This window comes from Budorcas taxicolor, chromosome 21 (genome assembly GCF_023091745.1).
Source record: "Budorcas taxicolor isolate Tak-1 chromosome 21, Takin1.1, whole genome shotgun sequence".
Classification (NCBI taxonomy): Eukaryota; Metazoa; Chordata; class Mammalia; order Artiodactyla; family Bovidae; genus Budorcas; species Budorcas taxicolor.
Window position 1 is genome coordinate 52,125,982 of NC_068930.1, and position 15,294 is coordinate 52,141,275.

Here is a 15,294-nt window from a genome sequence, read left to right on the forward strand (position 1 = left end):
TTGAGAAACCTGTATGCAGGACAGGAAGCAACAGTTAGAACTGGACATGGAACAACACACTGGTTCCAAATAGGAAAAGGAGTATGTCAAGGCTGTATATTGTCAGCCTGCTTGTTTAACTTATATGCAGAGTACATCATGAGAAATGCTGGGCTGGAAGAAGCACAAGCTGGAGTCAAGATTGGTGGGAGAAATATCAGTAACCTCAGATATGCAGAAGACACCACCCTTATGGCAGAAAGTGAAGAGTAACTAAAAAGCCTCTTGATGAAAGTGAAAGAGGAGAGTGAAAAGTTGGCTTAAAGCTCAACATTCAGAAAATGAAGATCATGGCATCTGGTCCCATCACTTCATGGGAAATAGATGGGGGAACAGTGGAAACAATGTCAGACTTTATTTTTGGGGGCTCCAAAATCACTACAGATGGTGATTGCAGCCATGAAATTAAGATGCTTACTCCTTGGACGGAAAGTTATGACCAACCTAGATAGTATATTAAAAAGCAGAGACATTACTTTGCCAACAAAGATCCGTCTAGTCAAGGCTATGGTTTTTCCAGTGGTCATGTATGGATGTGAGAGTTGGACTGTGAAGAAAGCTGAGCACCGAAGAATTGGTGCTTTTCAACTGTGGTGTTGGAGAAGACTCTTGAGAGTCCCTTGGACTGCAAGGAGATCCAACCAGTCCATCCTAAAGGAGACCAGTCCTGGGTGTTCTTTGGAAGGAATGATGCTAAAGCTGAAACTCCAGTACTTTGGCCACCTCATGTGAAGAGTTGACTCATTGGAAAAGACCCTGATGCTGGGAGGGATTGGGGGCAGGAGGAGAAGGGGACGACAGAGGATGAGATGGCTGGGTGGCATCACTGACTCGATAGACGTGAGTTTGAGTGAACTCTGGGAGATGGTGATGGACAGGGAGGCCTGGCGTGCTGTGATTCATGGGTTTGCAAAGAGTCGGACATGACTGAGCAACTGAACTGAACTGATACATTGTATGGCATTCTAATTAAACCCTGGGAATTGGTGAATCCATTAGTGTTAGTCGCTTATACCTTACTATAGGAGCTTCTCAGGTGGGGTTAGGGATAAAGAACTTACCTACCAATGCAGGAGACATAAGAGACATAGGTTCAATCCCTGGGTCAGGATGATCTCCTGGAGGAGGGCATGGCAACCTATTCCAGTATTTTTGCCTGGAGAATCCCATGAACGGAGGACCCTGGTGGGCTACAGTCCATGGGATCGCAAAGAGTCACACACCACTGAAGTGACTTAGCACACACACCTTACTACATGTACCCACTGCAAAAAAGAATGATGTGACTACCTAACATAAAATTTTACTGAAAATAGTATGATCCTTTAATGTAAATAATGAAAATTGTATCAAACACTAATATTAGTCTGAACTTGGCAGTTAATTCTGTTAATCACAGTAAATGTTAAGTAAAAATATGTCTGAATGTCTATTGTAAAATAAATAAAATATGTGGAGAGATTTTCTCTGGGATCAAAAGTGAAAGGCTATAATCAGATATGAATTTTTCAATGTTTGAGTTATTTAAGAAAAATAATATTCCTATTCTGAAGGAGTAGCTGAGAAACATTTATTGCACCAGTGATTTCTTTGCTCTATAAAATTATGTGAGTACATGCCCTTTATTGAGCAGATTTATATTATGGTAATATCATTATTTTTGTCATGAATATAATTATTCAAAGCTAGTCTTTCAGTCATGACTAATTTTGTACTATGGTGACTCATATGTCTCACCATTAAATAAGGAAATGTGTACTTTCAGATTCTTTCAAGATAACTAAAGCTAAAGATTCACATAGTTAAATTTTAGTTTTATTTCTGTTTATTAGACATGCTGAGTTAAATATTATAAAAGTAACATATGCACTGTTTAGGCATTATTTAAAAAGATAAAGTGGGAATTGACAATCCCAGAGGTCTCTGTGCAATGTTAGCTCTCAGGTTTACTTTCTCCAACTTAGAGTCTCATCTTGGTGGATAAATTGCCAATGTCATGACTCAGTCATACAGACTGGCCTTGAAACTGGATCATACATTTTGTAACTCTAACAAAAAGTGAGCCCTTTGGACTGATCTGCCCTGCCCTAAGAATCAAGGGTGTACCAGAGTGTTTAGTTGCTCAGTCATGTCTGACTCTCTAGGACCCCATGAACTATATAGACCATCAGGCTCCTCTGCCCATGGAATTATCCAGGCAAGAATATTGGAGTGGGTAGCCATTCCCTTCTCCAGGGGATCTTCCCGACCCAGGGATTGAACCCAGGTCTCCTGCATTGCAGGCAGATTCTATACTGTCTGAGCCATGAGGGAAACTCAGAAGTACCCCCACCCCGAGCCCCCGTCACCAAAAGAAAAGAGGCACCGACTTCCACTCTGGTGGAAACTGCCTCAAATGGCAGGGGTTTCCCATGAATCTGTGAGAGTGAAAGAGTATCAATTTCTCAGAGCCTCTCTGAAGAGTTAGAATAAATTATACTGACTTCTATATGGGCTTCCCTTGTGGCCCAGCTGGTAAGGAATGCTCCTGCAATGTGGGAGACCTGGGTTCGACCCCTGGACTGGGAAGATCTCCTGGAGAAGGGAAAGGCTACCCACTCCAGTATTCTGGCCTAGAGAATTCCATGGACTGTATAGTCCTTGGGGTCACAAAGAGTCAGACACGACTGAGTGACTTTCACTTCACTTCACTTCATACCTAAAAAACAAAAGAGAATGGAGACAGATTACCAAGGGAACTGTACTAGTTAATGATGCCCAGTCATTTAGTGGCATCTCAACTACCGGCAGAGCTGCTGGGATCCTCCCAGTTAGGCTTCAAGGTTCCAAGGGCTGTAGACATTTGGTTGCTATGGGGCATCAGTGAGCAAACCAAAAACTAAACTGAAGAATCTTAAAGCATAGAAACTGACCAGCATTTCTTTCCTCTGTTGAATAATACCATTTCATCATATGGACCTGGGTAAAATTCCAGTTCTGCCATAGGATATTTGTCCTATGACAAGTGTCTCAAATACTTATGTATAAAATAGAAGTAATAATAATGCCTGACTGTCTCATTAGGTCTGCTAGGTTCAGGCTGGCATAAAACCTATACAAAAGAAATGCGTAATTAATGTTGGCTTCCATTTTAACACAGGGATAATATATCAACAGAAAAGCAGGGGATTCTCATGCTTGAAGTTTGGTTTAAATTTCAGGAAAATTTTGAGATTCATGAAAGATGATGAAATTAGAATAAACATTTTGCAATATACTGTCTAATGAGTAAAAGTCACTTTGATAAAGTAGAGTTGTGAAATGACTCTCATAATGGGATTTTTTTTTTTAAAGAATGGGTCTAGGTAGCCACCAGACTGACTTCTGCTATCTATTGAGTAACTCTATCAGTAAAGTTTGATTATCAAGGGAACTGTCTTTACTCCAATACTTTGGCCACCTCATGAAAAGAGTTGACTCATTGGAAAAGACTCTGATGCTTGGAGGGGTTGGGGGCAGGAGGGGAAGGGGACGACAGAGGATGAGATGGCTGGATGGCATCACTGACTCGATGCACATGAATTTGGGTGAACTCCGGGAGTTGGTGATGGACAGGGAGGCCTGGCGTGCTGTGATTCATGGGGTCGCAAAGAGTCGGACGCAACTGAGTGACTGAAATGAACTGAACTGATCAGTAAAGTTAGGAGTATTAACTATTTGCTTAAATCTGTTTTAAATAATATTGACTCATTATATTATTAATAATACTAGATACTTAGAATAGGGATAAGACTTTACATGTGGAAATTGTGTAATAGGTAAATAGCAATCTGACATCAGCCGGTGGCTCTCTGGTTACAGGTTAGAATTTTTCCCTGTTTTCCAAGACTCAGTAATGGGACCCTTTGTTTGATGCTCTAGTCATTTCTGCTCTATTTTAGAATCATTGCCTACGGACCGCTTAATGATCCAGGGAAACTCTGCTCAGCCAAGAAATAGGAAAAACACTTGTGCAAGTGTGGTAAGAGCTCTTAGAGGTGCTGAAATTTTGTCCCAATATGCTGATAATGAAGTCCAGAGACTTATTCTAAATCATACAGAGAATTAGTAGGCAGGTTTCTCGACCATTAGTCCAGGGATATCTGCCACAGACATCCTGTTACTTCTTGTTTAGTGGGTCCAGAGTAAAGACTCTGAATATGGCCACCTTCACCCACTGTGTAAATTTGCCTGGTCATCACTGAATTTAAGTGCTGAGAATTTAAGTTTGCAACAGACCTTGTCTCACATTGTGAGTTAGCTAGGCACCAGGCATCCTAATGTGGAACTGAAGATTCCTTTTTATCTAAGCATTGTTACGTATGAGTTCTCAACACTTGATCATGCAGTAGGCTGCTTAAGTCCCTACTGAAGGCATCAGCACAGTTATGGTCCAAGCAATGGAAAGAATTCATCTTCATTTTGTATATACTTATCTAAACTATTTGTAGTGAGAAAAACTAAAGGGTTTATTTTAATTGTTGGATGTAGAGAAAATGTGTGTCATTCGAAAAAGGCAATGTATAATCTTGAATCATGTGTAAGGGAATCATAATCTTTACAGTAATTAGGTCCTAATAAAACCTAGTGGTATTTCATGTCAGTTCAGTTCAGTTCAGTTCAGTTCAGTCGCTCAGTCGTGTCCGACTCTGCGACCCCATGAATCACAGCACGCCAGGCCTCCCTGTCCATCACCAACTCCTGGAGTTCACTCAGACTCACGTCCATCGAGTCAGTGATGCCATCCAGCCATCTCATCCTCTGTGTCAACTATACTTTAAAAAGTTTTTTTCTCGGTAGGTCTGTGGACCAATCCCATGTAGAACATTATCTACCTGGGAAAATTCATCCCAAGCCCCAGTCAATCAATTTACAGCTTTGCTAAACTATTAAAAAGTTAATGACTCCCTCTAATCTATAGGATACTTTATCTTTTAAATTCAAATGACTTGAAATTACTCAAAGAAGCAAGATACAACTTGATTTTTCATTCCAAAGTGAATAAAGTTAGTCATATGAGAATAATCTATTCAAATCCAATTGGCAAGAAATTATATTTCTTGTGTAAGATTGATTGCTACTGTATAAATGTATGTCTTCAGAATTGTATTGTTCTCATCCAAAGACACAATTCTCTTTTCTATATAGTGCCCTAAAAGTTCAATTTGAAAAAGAAGACTAAATTTAAATGGTTTCTTGTTTTGTTTTAAAAACTGTTCTCTGACATAATTGGAAATGCCTTGTGTTGCTGGAAATCCATGGTTAGGAATAAGTAGCTCACCTAAAGGAGAAGTAGAAACTCCTGTTTTCTTGTCAAATTCTTCCATTGGCCTGTGACACAAAATCACCCTTTTGTTACAGGTGTCCTCAAACACTAAGACGAGGTCCACCAGGTCCTCTTGGCTCAGGAGAACTGCAGAGTTGATGCAGGGGTGAACCAGGGTGGGTGTGATGATGCTGAAAAACTAGCTACACCTGCTCCTCCTACCTACCAAGAGAAAATTGCCAGTAACATTTCAAGTGCCAAAAATGATCTCATAAATTCCCAGAAATGCAGAGAAATGGCAGAATCTGACAGTCAAACTTATGTGAAAACAGCTGTCATTAACTAACAGGACTGATTTTTAAGGTTTGGGCTTCATGCTCACTTTCTACAATTTTCTTGTAGTAAAGGGGTACACACAAACTGTTTCTCAATAACTGACTATTAAATTGTTCTTTGAATAAAATATCTGAAATGATTTGATGATGGGGTGATGGGAAGAGGCAGTATCTGCATTCCTAATTGCACATGCACTTTGTGGCCTATAGCTAATGTATTTATACAGTAATGATTCCGATAACTTATTACATTGTGGATAAATCTCTTCTAGCTGCATATTATTTCACATTTAGAGCACAAAGCTCTCTGTAGACCATATCTTATACAATTCTATACAATACAATTCAAAATACAATTTTAACTTCATTTTAAAGTGATAATAGAATTGACTTTTTTTACAATACATTTATCTCATAGAAATAGAACACTTAAAGTGATAGAAAATGATTTTTTTCAAAATGTGTCAAACTAGAAAAGATTTAAAATGTACTAAGTGTTTGAGAGAGAGAGAGAGAGTATGTGTGTGCGTGTGAGAGTGTGAACCTCGCATAAACCTCACTGTAGTATGGCATAACCTGTTAATTCAGACATCAGATTTTTAGAGATATAACAAAGTTGGGAATAAAAAAAACAGGCAAATATGCCTCCTGAGATAAATGCCTTAAATCCATGAGCTTTCTCCATTACATTAATTTGCCTCACTCAGCCACCCAGCCACTCAATGTCTACTGAGCGTCTATGATATGCCAGTCACTGCACTGGGCATAGGATGCTGTCCTCAAGAAGCTCAGAGTTAACTAGAGAAATAAGTGGGAACAAAATGGCTATGATAAAATATTAAAGTTACATGATAAAAGTATGCATTAAATTTTAACAGGGCATACGAGAAGCAATGAATCATGCCTAAGGAAGGCTTCACACTGGAGATGATATTTAAATGGGAGCTTAACTGTTGAGTAGGCATTGGAAAGACAGGGAAGAAACAGTTGAAATTGAGAGCCACAGGTAGAATCTAGCACAAGGTATTTTGCTCAGACAAGAGCAAGAAGAGCAAGGCATCTTTATGGCTTGGATTTGGGGTGAATGTATAGAGTGGGAATTCTTTCTAAGCAGTGGTAAATAAAGAGTGTGCTGTGCTGTGGTAAGTCACTACAGTCATGTCCAACTCTTTGTGACCCTATGGACTGTAACCTGCCAGGCTCCTCTGTCCATGGGATTCTCCAGGCAGGAATACTGGGGTGGGTTGCCTTGCGCTCCTCCAGGAGATCTTCCCGACCCAGGTATCAAACCCATGTCTCTTACATCTCCTGCATTGGCAGGTGGGTTCTTTATCACTAGTGGCCTCCTAAGTAATCACTCATCATTCATTGAATATCACCAAATATTCATTGGGTGGAATCTTCAGGCCAAAGCCTGAAGATTTACTTTGGGTACCCTATGTACCCAAAGTAAATTTGCTTCTTGTCTAGCAAAGATTTCAGTTTAGATAAGGAGTCAAAATGTAGCTTGTTAACTGACCAGTCTGGACAGGGAGATGGACAAATATGGGGGCAGAAGGATACAAACTAACAGCAAAAGCACCCAAGCCTGGAGCAAGGCATTATAGAAAATGCTGCTGAACTCACCGCAGACCCTGAGGACCTCTCAGCAGCACTGTACGGTACAATCGTCGACATTCATCATGTTCCTCTGAGTCATCAAGAAAATGTTACATCATAGAATTTTATAATCAGAATAGAACTTAGAGGTCATCATGTCCTCTCTATCCCAAATCACTGCTGAAATCTAAGCTCTAGCTTTTCCTCTTCAGCTGAAAGTGAAGTGAATTTCAATATTTGAGAGACAGTTAGTTTACTGTCATTTTAGACAGCTCTGAGGGTGGTAAAAAAAATCCCCATATGTTTTACTAAATTCTATCTCCCTGTTAATTTCTTCCCACATGGAGTTCCTGAGAGGATGGGATAAAACTACCATCTTCTCATCAAAACTTGGATTCTTTTCGATATTGGAGAAGAGCATAGAAAAATGTGTCTGTAGAAGCTTTCAGTCCTTGAAGACCTCTGAAATACAAGGAATTTTTAAAAGAATGGAACAGCCATAGTGATAACCTCAGAGATATCTGATCACTTGTTTTATACCTGATGGCCCATATGCCAAGTCACAGCTGTGCCACCCAGGTTCCACAGTGATGCGTCTTCTGTGTGGTTATAAATACAATTCGCAGTGATGTTTTCCCTTCTTGCGGATGTACAACCAGTGTGCCAAGTGACACACTGCCAATCTGAAGCCCATCCTCAGATTCATCTTGTATAAGTCTAAGCACAAGTAAAAAATTGCAAAGCTCTTCCTAGAATAGGAGTGGAGCTCACCTCCACCCACAATCTCCTCATGTGACAGAGGAGAGGTTAGCACTAGCCTCAAGTTCTACTCTTAATAAAAGAATGGGGGTCAGCTATATAAATTGTTTGTGATCACTTACTAAGCTCAACTGTTACCTAATTTTCCCTCTTTATATTTATCTTAAAGATACTCTTCCTTAATTTTACTTATCCACAGTCCTGGAGCTTCTGACCAAGCTTGGGAAATGAATGTGCTCCACTCTCTGAAAACCTCTCAGCATCCTCTCCTTTCTTCCATTGCCTCTGGATGCTCGGGAATGTGCCTCCCCCAGCCCATAAACTGCCTCCATGGACCAGGCTGGCACCTGAATCAGTCAGTCAGTTAACTAATATTTTGGTCTATATAATGCATCACATACTGAGTTAAGATAAAAGAGTAAACAAGAAAACTTAAGTTTGTCCTCACTGGGTTTCATAGTCTAATGGCAGAGGCAGATAAATAAGCCAGAAATTTTAAGGGTGCGTGATGCCTTTATGAATAAAGGATGCATGCTTGTGTGCTAAGTTGCTTCAGCCGTGTCCACCTCTGTGCGATCCTGCCAGGCTCCTCTGTCCATGGGATTCTCCAGGCAAAGAATACTGGAGTGGGTTGCTATGCCCTCCTCCAGGGGATCTTCCCCACCCGGGGATTGAACCCACATCTCTTCTGTCTCCTGCATTGACAGGTGGGTCCTTTACCACTAGCATCACCTGGGAAGCCCCTGAAGAAGTGTATGTCGGGCTATAAGGAACCTAGGAGTTGCCTGAAAGAATTTCTAGAGGAAAAAGCTAAGACCTGAGAAGTGATCTTCATATCAACCTCAAGAAGTAGTAACAGTTGAAGTTAATATATTTTGCCAGTTTCACGTCAAAGGAGGCATCACAAATTAATTAGGAAGACGCAGACTCAATATTTATGTATAATATATATATATAATATACTTATATATATTAAATATTTATAATATTTGTGTATACCAATTATAGCTGGACTAGCTTACAATAGCCTGATTCTGTTAAGCATTTAGTTCATCTAACTTTCCTTGTTTAGATACCAGACTCTGGCAGAAACCACCCTTTGAATAATAGAGCTGCTCACCTCTGCTCTACAGCTGAGTTTTAGTAGGACACATGACCACCTCCTTAGAGACTACATTTTCCAGCTTCTCTGGAGGTTGGTCATGTTACAATGTTCAGGGAAATAACGTGGGCAGAGTATTCACGTATCAGAGAATTTCATGTTATCAGAGTATGTGAAACTCCTGATCATAGCTTTAAAACAATAGTACGTCTCTGTCCCCTCCCCCCGTCCACTTGCCTCCAGTCGGGGGATGTGAGTTATTGTGAGACAATTCTGTCCGTGTGGACAAGGACAGCCTTGAGGGATAGTGGCATGCTACCACGGCAGAATCTGGGTCTCTCTGCCTTCTGGAGCAGAGTACCCTGTCTGGTTCCGGGCTGTTATGTGAAAACCATGGTATTCTGGCATTTGTTAAAGTAAAATAAAATGGAGACCAGACTTGAAAAATCCCAACATACGTGAAACTAAACTTATTTCTTACAGATACCTCTGATAATCATAAAATATACTTGTCATCTTCCTAAAATGAAGGAAGATAATCACTTTTAACCAATTTCCCACCATCTAGAACCCACACTATAACAACCAATCATTGCCAGGGTTAAACCACTCCTCGTTCTCACTTTATAAGCCATCCTGTAACATCATGCCTTGGAAATACATCTCAGCTTTAGAAGACTCTCAATTCATGAACTATTCTTTAGAGCATATTAAGCTCTCATTAAATATAATTTTACTGATCTGGTTTAGGTTTTTATGGTTTCTAGATTTTTGACAGATTTTCTGTGGTATAATGTATTAGCCTATACCCTAAGTAATACAAATAATTAATAGTCAACGTTCTAATAATTAATTGACTTCCAACATCATTGTTCCAACAGATAGAAAATTAATATTTTTAAGGATTTTTGTTCCTGTGACAGCTATTAATAATTAATTAACTAATAAATTAACTATATGATTATAATCTTATTTCCCATGTAATTCTGACTCTGGAGAAAGATAGGCTGGTCTTGCATATGTAAATGTTCTGGGTTGACGTCAATATCTTGCAAGCTTGGTTAACTGTCAGTTCACCTCTGAGTACACAGGTAGACAAAATTTAGTCTCTTATTCTACAAGACTGAGAGACTATAGTGAAAAAAAAAAGTATATATATATATATATATATATATGGGGCTTCCCAGGTAGCTCAGCTGATTAAAAATCCACCTGCAATGCAGGAGGCCCCTGTTCAATTCCTGGGTTGGGAAGTTCCCCTGAGAAGGGATAGGTTACCCATTCCAGTATTCTTAGGCTTCCCTGGTGGCTCAGATGGTAAAGAATCTGCCTGCAAGGCAGAAGACCTGAGTTCGATCCTTGGGTTGGGATGCTCCCCTAAGGAGGGCATGGCAACACATTCCAGTATTCTTGCCTGGGGAATCCCCATAGACAAAGGAGCCTGGTGGGCTACAGCCCAAGGGGTCACAAAGAGTCGGACATGACTGAGCAACTAAGCGCAAATACACACACACACACACACACACACACACACACACAAATATATATCACTAAAGTTTTCTTTTACAAGACAAGGAACTCACCTTTCCTTGATGGACCAATTTAACTTCCTCAAAAGTTATGCATTTTACTGAGTAGCCATCATGTGAGATATGATTTTAACTTATTTGAGTTCCTATAACTCAAATAAATTATAGAAACTTATTTCTGTAAATGATGTAGAAATAAATAAAAGCAACAATATTGTATTAGTAAAATCTCCATTTTAAATCATTTTTTCCCACAACAAAAGCAGAAGTTGCGTTTAGCCTGATTCACTGAATTGCACGCTTCTATTTTCAGCACCCAGTTTTGCTGTGTCATGGTCTTTAGCTTCTCTTTTCCCTTGACTTTTTGTTTTAACTTGTTCCTTTTTTGCCACCTCCCTATTGGATAGGCTATAGGAGAAGGGGAGGTTATTTATGTCAATTTTTAGTTATAATAAGGTAGAGTGTTTTATTTGGCAATAAAAGCTGGGCAGCAGCTGGCAGTAGAAATTCATTTTCAAATAGTCTTGGCAAACAATTGAATCCAACCTCCACAACAAAACTTGAGCAGACCTCAAATGTCTGCTTTGGGGCCCACTGAAAATTTTGATGTTTTAAATTACTCTGCTTAGAGTTCACATGCTGTGAGACATTCGTTTTATTTTGCAGTAAAACAATGTACAGAAGGTGTATTGGAATGTAGTGTTATTGACTATGTAGGGGGCCAAACACAAAGCAAACTAAGGTCTCTCTCTACTCCTATGATACTTAAGAACAAGACTTTTTATGAGATGATTGCATTACTAAAGAAACCCCATCAGTCACTGTTCAGATGTTTAAATATTACAAATGGAGGCATTGTAGCTTACATTGAATAGTTTCACCATCTGTCTCAACAAAGAACATTTGGGAATTTTTATTTTTTTTTCATATGCTGTGTAATCTTCTATTATGGGGGATTTCCCACCAAGGACTCTTATTTGCCACTCAACTGAACTACACTTGATAATTTTAATGATCCAGGAAAAGGATTCAGCAAAACAAATTGCGTTGCTAATGTTCTCAAGTCAAAGGAGGAGTTTTCAATATATAGCAATGCTTTAACCATTTGGGTAAGCAAAGCAGAGATATATATTCATCAAAAAAGCAAAAGCACATTCAGATACGCCAAAACCTAGATCATTGTGCAGAGAAGATCATTGTTTAGAGAACTGTGCTGGTGTCCTTCTTGGAGAGCCAAGGAAGCACAATACAGACACTTGCAATATATGCCATTCAAAACCCAGTAGAATGAACAGCAGTGTCTAAGTTGTTGTTCAGTCGCTCAGTTGTGTCTGACTCTTTGCAACCCCATGAACTACAACACACTAGGCTTCCCTGTCCTTCACTATCTCCTGGAGTTATTAATTTATATTACAATAAATGGCAATAGATCCCTATAAGAGGCTTCAGTATTCTGAAAAAATATTCATCCATGGCTGTGGACTCTAAACTGAACTCAAGGCAGCTATCCACCATGACCAGCTGAAGTTTTATAATTTTATTTTCAACACGTAAGTTTTCAAGTTGCTGAAGGCAATATTTAAGATTAAAATCTTTAAGAACATTTTTCTTTAAGATTAAAATCTTAAGATTGCTGAGAGCTTCACTGTAAGCATACAATACGCTCTTTTCTTTACAAGGAAGCTTCAGTTTGTTAAAGCAAGGACATAACACAAAAGGCTTCTGGAAATAACAGTTTTCCCAGACCACTGGGGATGTGGGAGGCATTTAAGCCAGTCAAACAACTCGACTATAGGAAGTTGTCAGCATATTTCCCCAGGGATTCTTTATTTTTTTTTATTTTTAATTTTTTTATACTTTATTTTACTTTACAATACTGTATTGGTTTTGCCATACATTGACATGAATCCACCACGGGTGTATACAAGCTCCCAATCCTGAATCCCCCTCTCACCTCCCACCCCATGTCATCTCTCTGGATCATCCCCATGCACCAGCCCCAAGCATCCTGTAAAGAACTGGAAAGTGTTTCTGAAGGTGAACCAATATCATTGTAGTCATCAAAATCCAGTCGCTATACAAATTTCAATGCTAGACGTTGGTTTTAGGTTTTAAAAAGGAAGCATAAATATCACATTCAAACTAATTGTAATTGAACTTTCATTTATCATTTTCATGATAACTTTCATTTATCACGCACCAATAATTTTGGAGTTAAAACTTCTCTAATGCAGAGGGAAAAGAAAAATTTAAGTAAGTAGAATTTACAGATATTCTCACTTTCAAGAAAAGGGGACTTTACAAGCAAAAAAGAGAAACAGAGCTTCTTGATTAACAATCAATATTCAGGCAGTTTCTAAAATGTGATTTCCTGCCAAAAAACCCAGAAGGCTCACGTGCTTCAAAGAAAGGCTAAAACTATATGCTTGCTAAATGCCAGGCAGTGTGCTAAGTAAACACTTTACATAATTATTGCATTTAATCCTCAGAATTATCCTATGAGGTAGAAATGATCACCACTTTGCAAATGAGGACGTGGAAATTGAGAGAGTGCATGTAATCCCCAAGATGACGGTTACAAATATAAGAACTGAGACTGAAAAATCCAGGCTAAATAATTTCAAAATCCACTTTTTTTTATTATGCCATAAATTGAATGTCAGTATATATTGGCCAGACAGTAAAAATGACTTTGCATAATTTTATTTAAAAAGTTAATACAACATAACCCTAAAAAAACCCATTTTGGCAAGCTGGAGGCTAAAAGCAATTTAACACTGAATTTACAGCTATACTCACTGAATTTCATTTGGTTTCCACCCCCTCCCACCTTTTCCTCCCCACTACAGGTGGACTGACTCCTAGTCCAGTTTAGATCCACAACTCATATCCTGGTCTTAGTTGGGATAAGTTTCAGTAAGGGGGCCACAAATCTATGTGCAGTAAATGAAATATTGTCCCCACATATATACACATCCTAATCTGCAGAATCTGTGAACACTGTGTTATCCAGGTGGACCCAAAGCAGTCACAAGTGTCCTTATAGAAGCCAAAAAGACAAGGAAACAAATTTTTCCCTGACTACCAACAGAGGTAACAAAATTGTGCCAACACCTTAATTTTAGAACTTCTGACCTCCAGAACTGTAAGATAATGAATTTTGGTGATTCGTTATAGCTGCATTAGGGAACAAGTACACTGGGCCCTTGCCTTAGCCCCTCCATGCAAATCTTGGCTCTGATTCAGAGCTCCAGCTCTGATAAACAGATCTTTGTTTTGCCCAGTGCCTCAGTCTGCATTGCTGAACATCCCAGATGTTAGCCTTTCCAGAGATGGTTTTTTTTGCCCAAGCGACTTAAAAAACAAGTGCAGCTGGAAAAAGGAAGGTACTAACAGTTATCATTACACATTTCCCACTGAACAAGTGGTAGAACTAAAATAAATCTTTGTTCTCTATATTACGTTGAGGACAGTCTTTGGAAAAATGAGCTTTGTTGCCAAAGATGTATTGAATTGTTATTTTGGTGAAAGTTTTGGGTACATAAACATGGGTATGGAGTAACACGAAGGCCCACCTGTTAACCCAACACTTTAGAACTCAGCTTTGGCTTGAGGTCTTGAGGACTTCCTCCTTTTGGGGGACCAGGTTATCTGAGCTAATGCTTTTTCTTCCTGAAAAAATTTTCCAGGCCAGCTGCCTCATTCTGAATTTCTTGTGTTTATAACTATAGCATTTTTATTTTAAGATGTGTATTTTTATCTAATTTTTAATCAGTACATAGTATTATACAAGATAGCTTGAACTTTGGCTAGCTACAGTTTTCCCAAATGTGAACAATTTCACTCCACAGTGCTCACTTTCCCCAGTTCCCTTTTCTTTTATGGAAATTGTGGAAACAATCTCTTCTTTACTACTCTGTAAATCATAGTATTCTATATAGGTCAAGAGAAGGAATATGAGTTATCTGTAATTCTGTTAAATCCATGATTGGTGTTTATCCTGATAGTAAAACGAAAAGTTACTTTACTAAGTTATTTCTCCATGACCAAAATACACTGTAATTTAGTCTTCTGACTTGCCTGCTTGAATAGAGAGGCAGATGCTCTCCTGAGGTTTATTTTTGTCATAGGAACAAAATGATTTCAAGCTCCAGTAGAAAGCAGTTTATTAACTCACTGGGGAGTCAATTTTCATTCCAATCCCAAAGAAGGGCAATGCCAAAGAATGTTCAAACTACCATGCAACTGCATTCATTTCACACGCTAGTAAGATTATGCCCAAAATCCTTCAAGCTAGGCTTCAGCAGTACATGAACTGAGGACTTCCAGATGTACAAGCTGGGTTTAGAAAAGGCAGAGAAAGCAGAGATCAAATTGCCAACATTTGTTGGATCATAGAGAGAGCAATGTAATCCAAAAAAACCCCACCAAAATCTAATTCTGCTTTATTGGCTATGCTAACGCTTTTGTGCAGATCACAACAAACTGGAAAATTCTTAAAGAAATGGGAATACCTCACCACTTTACCTGTCTCCTGAGAAACTTGTGTGCAGATCAAGAAGCAATAGTTAGAACTGGACATGGAACAAAGGACTGGTTCCAAATTGGGAAAGGAGTACAAAAAGGCTCTGTATATTGTCATTCTGC